Genomic DNA, 6,000 nt, shown 5'->3' on the forward strand with positions numbered 1-6,000 from the left:
TATGTGTAACCCCTTTAGCCAAAATTGGTCCTAAGAGTGACATTACAAGAGTATGGACGATTTCTTGGTGCCTAACCTTTTTCTCAATATTCTCCAATTGTGCATGATGTTTGTGACTTGTTTGAGGCACAACACTTGGGGTGCTAAGCTCTTGAAAGGCCAAATTCAACAAGCTACAACAAGAGGTAATCTTCTAACTTATTTTTATGATTCATATGTCAAATTGCATGCTAGTTGTAGGCTTCATGCTTTGGATAATTTTTGTTGCATGTATAACTAGAGAAAACTTAGATCCAAAGCTATTAGGGTTGTATGTGCACCATAGGAGTGTTATAGTACCTAAAACCCAACAGTGATATCAGAGTCATGAGTAGTTTTTTGTTATATTGTTGCTTGATTAATTGTTCAAAGATGGAAAAATTGAAAAACTGCATTCTGACTGCTGGACTCGACGAGTCCATAAGGGAACTCGTCGAGTTTGATCATCTAGGATGAACTCGTCGAGTCCATGCCCTGACTCGACGAGTTGGGCAGTCTGGTTGCAAAAATTTTGAGTTTTTTGGCCTATTTTGGATTAGGATCATTACCACAAACTGTTTTGGTTCATAAAATTTGATTTTGTTGATATGGTAACGATTATCCCCATCCAATAACATGATGATTGCCAAAATTTTAAGATAATTACTTGATTTTGTGAAAAACTAGTTATTTGTAAATTTTGAATAATTTTGCTACAATAGTTGAATTAGATCAATTTAGTAAAAGATAAAATGATATGATTGTTTTATTAGTTTAAAGTTTGATCTAAATGTTTTTTAAGGAGTTACAAATTTTTGTCATCAAATTTGGAACTCAAAAGTTTTTTTAAGGAGTTACAAATAAATATTAGTTAAATTGATCTTAATGTTTTTGAAGAGTTTCATAAGTTATGGAACTTGAAAAGTCTCATATTCATAAAACAAATTAACTCCTTAAGTTTTGGAGTTCAAAAGTTTTTCAAGAATTACAAAACTTACCCTCAAGTTTTAAAAGTTGAAAAGTCTCAATTAAGAAACATTGAATTCATAGAAACCCTAGTAATTTGAAAATTTTTCAAAAATGTAACTCATGGGTTCATAACTCAAAATTAATTAAATAGTTTTAATTTGATTTAGCATCTTGATGTTTTCGAATAGTTCAATTAACTCTTATGGACTTTATTAATAGTTAATTAAATGTTTAATTAAAAGAGTATTATTAAATCCATAATCATATGGTTTAAGTTTAATTAAATTAAGAGTATAATTTATTAATAGATTAAACCATCAAGTATTTTAAAAGTTTAAAATACACCCTTATACTATATAAAATTCAAAGTCTAATATATTATATATGTATTATTAAAAGGTTAGTCTTACCATTATTAGGCCTCATTCACGAAGCCAATCTATAAGAGGGGGGGGGGGGGAGGTATAAGGAAACTGCCTATAAAATGGCAGTTGAATGGGTGTCCACTCTCACCCACCACTTCCTTGATTGGTGGAGGGTCGTTAGCTGAACGGGTAGGATGGCACACAAACTTCCATTAAAAGTATAATGAAAATACTAAGTAACTAAACACTTATAAATTCCCAATCTTAGTTACTTAGGAAAAATGTGAATTTGGTGCTATTCCATGAAATTGCACTTTGCACCTTGTTAAGTCGTTAGTGGAGCGTGTGTGGTTAACTGGCACACTAATTTGGGACTAACAATGTGTGGAAAAGGGTAGCTTGATGTTAATCATGGATCAATGGAGCGTGTGTGGTTAACCGGCACATTGATTAGGTGATTTGTAACATTGAGAGTACCAAGCATATTTGCATGGTTATTCACACCTTGTTTGTGATCCTCGACATCCCAGTCACAAACTTGAAGGGCATAATTGAGATTAAACATGCCATTGAAAAGTTCAATGAATCTCAAAGAATCTAGGAATTTCAATTCATTTAAAACCAAAAAATTCATTTTCGTTTTTCATGATGGAAATTGGTAAATCTTCATTTACCTACCTTCAAATATTTTTCAATTGGATTACAGAATCCCTCTTCCGAATTGTAGAATATTGTGTTGGGTCCTAGCCTTAATATTTCATTTTGGGTGTTATATTAAGGACTTAAATCAACTAGCTTGAATTTCTCCCTATAGATGTCTAGTTCTGACAACTATGGTCTTCCCGAATCTTATGGAAAAAGCTTTCCTCATGAAGATGATGTTCCCATAAATCATACTTCACTTCCTCCACCTACTCCAATAGTTCTCCCTAACCCACATGTTCTAATACTTGAAAAGTTCAAGATCAATCAAGCCCTATTGGCAAGCAAACATGAAGATGGAAAGTCTGTATGTGCTCACGTCTTGGACATGAAGCTTCATATTGACAGGCTGAGAATGTTGGGTGTCGTGTTCCGAATGAAGTTGGCTGTTGACTTGGTTGTTCATTCATTACCTAAGTCATATAGTGAGTTTGTTAAAGACTACTATGTGACAGATCACGGCGTGACCCTTATCGATCTTACCTATTTGCTTATTGCTGTTGAATCAGCAATGATTTGACGCACTGGTAAAGCAAACCTGATTGGAAGATCTACTTCCCAGGCTGCCATGGTCATAGGCAATGACATGGATATCTCAGAAATAATTCCTTCTCCTAAAGGAAAGGAATTGGCCATGGTCAAAAGTTTTGATCATAAGAGAAAATCCAGTTATGAGATAGTTCCATGTGCAAATGCCAAAGAGTCCACTTGTTTCTACTGCCAAGAGAAGGGGCATTGGTTTCGAAGCTGCCTTATTTACCTGAAGGATCAGAAGGATGGTAAAGTCAAAGTGTTTGACTCTACTTAAGGTAAGTCCACTGTCTAACTCTATTAAGTTCATATTTGTAGATTCTTAATACATGATGTGATAAGATTGCATTTTGATGTTTTGTAGGATCGAAGAAAAGAAAGGAAGCTTAAAGGAAGAGTAAGCAGAGTCTGATCGCGAAGAGATGGATTTCGATCGCATGGATCGATGATCAGATTTTTGAACTACTGCTTAAGAGTTATGATAGATTGCTTAGAAATATCTAGTAACATAGTTTTCATTTGTAATTGCATTGTAAGGACAAGTTTTTCCACAATTTTTATAAATAAAGAAAATTTTTGATTTTATCTTATTTTATATTTCCTTACAATGGCATTTGTGAAAAATTGATGTTTGTATGTTTCTAATTTTTAGCAATATGGATTTGATTCTTTCATTTGTGGTAATGTCTAAAATTACCAAATAAGGAAAGATTCTCATCACCAAGTTTCAATTGGGCAAAAACTTGGAATCATGCAACTTATACTGTATGATGAATGAGAACTTTCGTCTTTGGGAAATTAAGACTAAATTCCTTATTCACATGTATATATGAGTCAAGTGAAGGATTAGGGGATCTAGTACACATAGTCGTGCACTGGTCAGGTCCACCATAACGAACAATAAGACTATTCGTCATGATTTACTAAAAGTTTAGTAAATATGGTTATGCTTACAAGTTTAAGTATAATTCTGAATCATTGAAAAAGTTTCAATGTATAGGAGAACGAATAAGAAGAATCAAATTAGGCAGAAAGATAAAGGTTTCTCCAATTTGAAAGGAAAGGAGAATACTTTAGTATCATATTTGATGATCATCCGATTGATTATGGAACCATATCACAATTGATCCTCTAAGGACACCTTAGTGTACTTATATGGCTAAAAAGAGGAATCGAGAACTGTTGAAATGGTTAAAATCAAAAGGTGAGTCATACTTCATTCCAAAATCAAGTCTTAGAGTCATACTCCAAGATTGTAACTTGAGTGACATATCTTAAGTAGGTTATAACACATTCAAATTAGTAGTTGTGATGTTTTGGATAAAACAAAGATCAACTAAGACCAATTGTGTGAAGTGTTATTCTTGATAAGAATCTGCACCAACCCATGAATATTTATTTGTCAAGGAATGGTTGTTGACAAGAGAATCTTATATGTCAAGAGGACAGTGGGAGTCTTAATGATCTTGAATAGTTTCAAAAACTAATCAAGAATAAAACCTATTGTTTATCACTAGCACACGACTTGAGTTTTTTAACCTATCGTGTTGACATATTCGTGTTTCTGTGCCCATTCCAGTTAAGTTGACTACGCATGTGAGTTGTATGAGTTCTCAATTGTTTGCATAACAACCTGGAAGCAATGGTAGGCCCTTGTGCTGCCAGGTGGCAATAAATCAAGATTGAACAAGTTCAGTCCATATGAGTTTGGATTTATCACTAACCTTGTCTTGTGATTATGGTTATGACAAATTCACATGGATAGGAAAACATACACCATAAAATCTAAGTGACATAAGGTTTCTCACCATTTCATGAAAATGATTGTGAGGAAACACTTTCACTAAGAAGATTATAAGGAGATAGCAGTTGTGGTAATTGAATTCTCAAATTCGCTTATGATTACAGCATCCCTCTTCATAGTTCTAATTGTGAGAAATGTCAAATAATATGAACATTCGGAACTTATTGTTGTAGGTTCTGAAATAGTTTAGACACACATATGAGCTTTCTAATAAAAGGTGTATGACCTTAGATAAAGGCTTATCGAAGCATCTTGTATCAGAAATCTGAACTTTGGTAAGAAAGTCAATAAGTATTGATTTCTAGAAGTCCAACTAATTTATGGGTACATGTCAAAGCTAGTGGGAGCATAAGTGTTATGCTAATAAGAATGTAATTATTATGCTAGTGGGAGCACAATTATTACATTAAGTGTTATTAGTTATCAATGTTAATTATAGAAAACAAAAGTTTCAATTCGCAAAGTTGCAGGGTTTGAAAAGTTGTTTTGCTATAATTAAGGGAGAGGAACATACTTCATTTCAAATCTAAAAGCTTAGATTATGAGATTTTAATCAAATTTAGTCAAGGATATATATGAATGTTATGTTGAAATGATTCAACATAAGGAAAATCCATATAAGGAAATGTTGTAGTAAGAGATTGGTCAAGTATCATGTCTTTATGTGAAACATTATGTATCGTATCCCATATGCTCCGGGTATAAGATCGATTGCATATGCTATAATATTTATGTGTTCTGCTTTTTCCAAATGCCTAGGGCATTAAGAGGGAAAGAGGATTAGAACCGGATATGACTAAAATAGTTAAACAACTGTCAATGACGATCTAAGGTTTGCCAAAGATTGGTCACTTATGGGCAGTTAGTAGTATAGTAATGAATGGACTGTATTGACAATATTATGAATAGATAGGATTCTATTAATAATGAGTTGTCATATGGAAAATATGGAAATGTTTCCATAATGGGAGTTGGATATTAAGAATCTATGTGTAGGTTAGAAACTTTTGTGCAAGAAGGATGTTCAAAGGAATGTACTTTGAAATTGAGACTTCACTTCCATGGAATTGTTCTTGTAACAATCTCCAAAGGAATACTTTGTAATATCGTAGGCAAAGTCTCTGTGACTTATATACCTCGACATTACGAAAGGAATCATTGCATAATAGTTTAGAATCTAACACATTCTTATAGTGGCAAGAATTAGGTATTCTTACACTAAGTAATAAGGATTTGGAATTGTGAAATGAGTTTCATTGAAGATGTATTCAACTGATCTATCTCACAAAGAAAGGACCATAGGTAAACATAGTGTGCATGCTTGGAGCATGGGATAACTATTGTTTTTAATTCAAGTATTAAGTTGATTAATCGAAACATTATACAATGAATAATGTGTAATCAATATGGTGATTAAATAAAATGTGTTTTTATTTATACTCAAAAGTTTTGAGACCATATTGGATTCAATTATTGTTGTGTTTCACTTTGCATGTTTTGACTTCCCGAATAACTAGGTTATTCAAACTATCCACAGTCGATCATACTTTGGAAGTAGGTATTGAAGCTAGACTGTCATGAATGGGTCTGTAGATTATCTAAAGGTGTTTA

Source organism: Lactuca virosa, chromosome 6 (assembly GCF_052849685.1).
Source record: "Lactuca virosa cultivar CGN04683 chromosome 6, Lactuca_virosa_CGN04683_v6, whole genome shotgun sequence".
In the NCBI taxonomy this organism is placed as follows: Eukaryota; Viridiplantae; Streptophyta; class Magnoliopsida; order Asterales; family Asteraceae; genus Lactuca; species Lactuca virosa.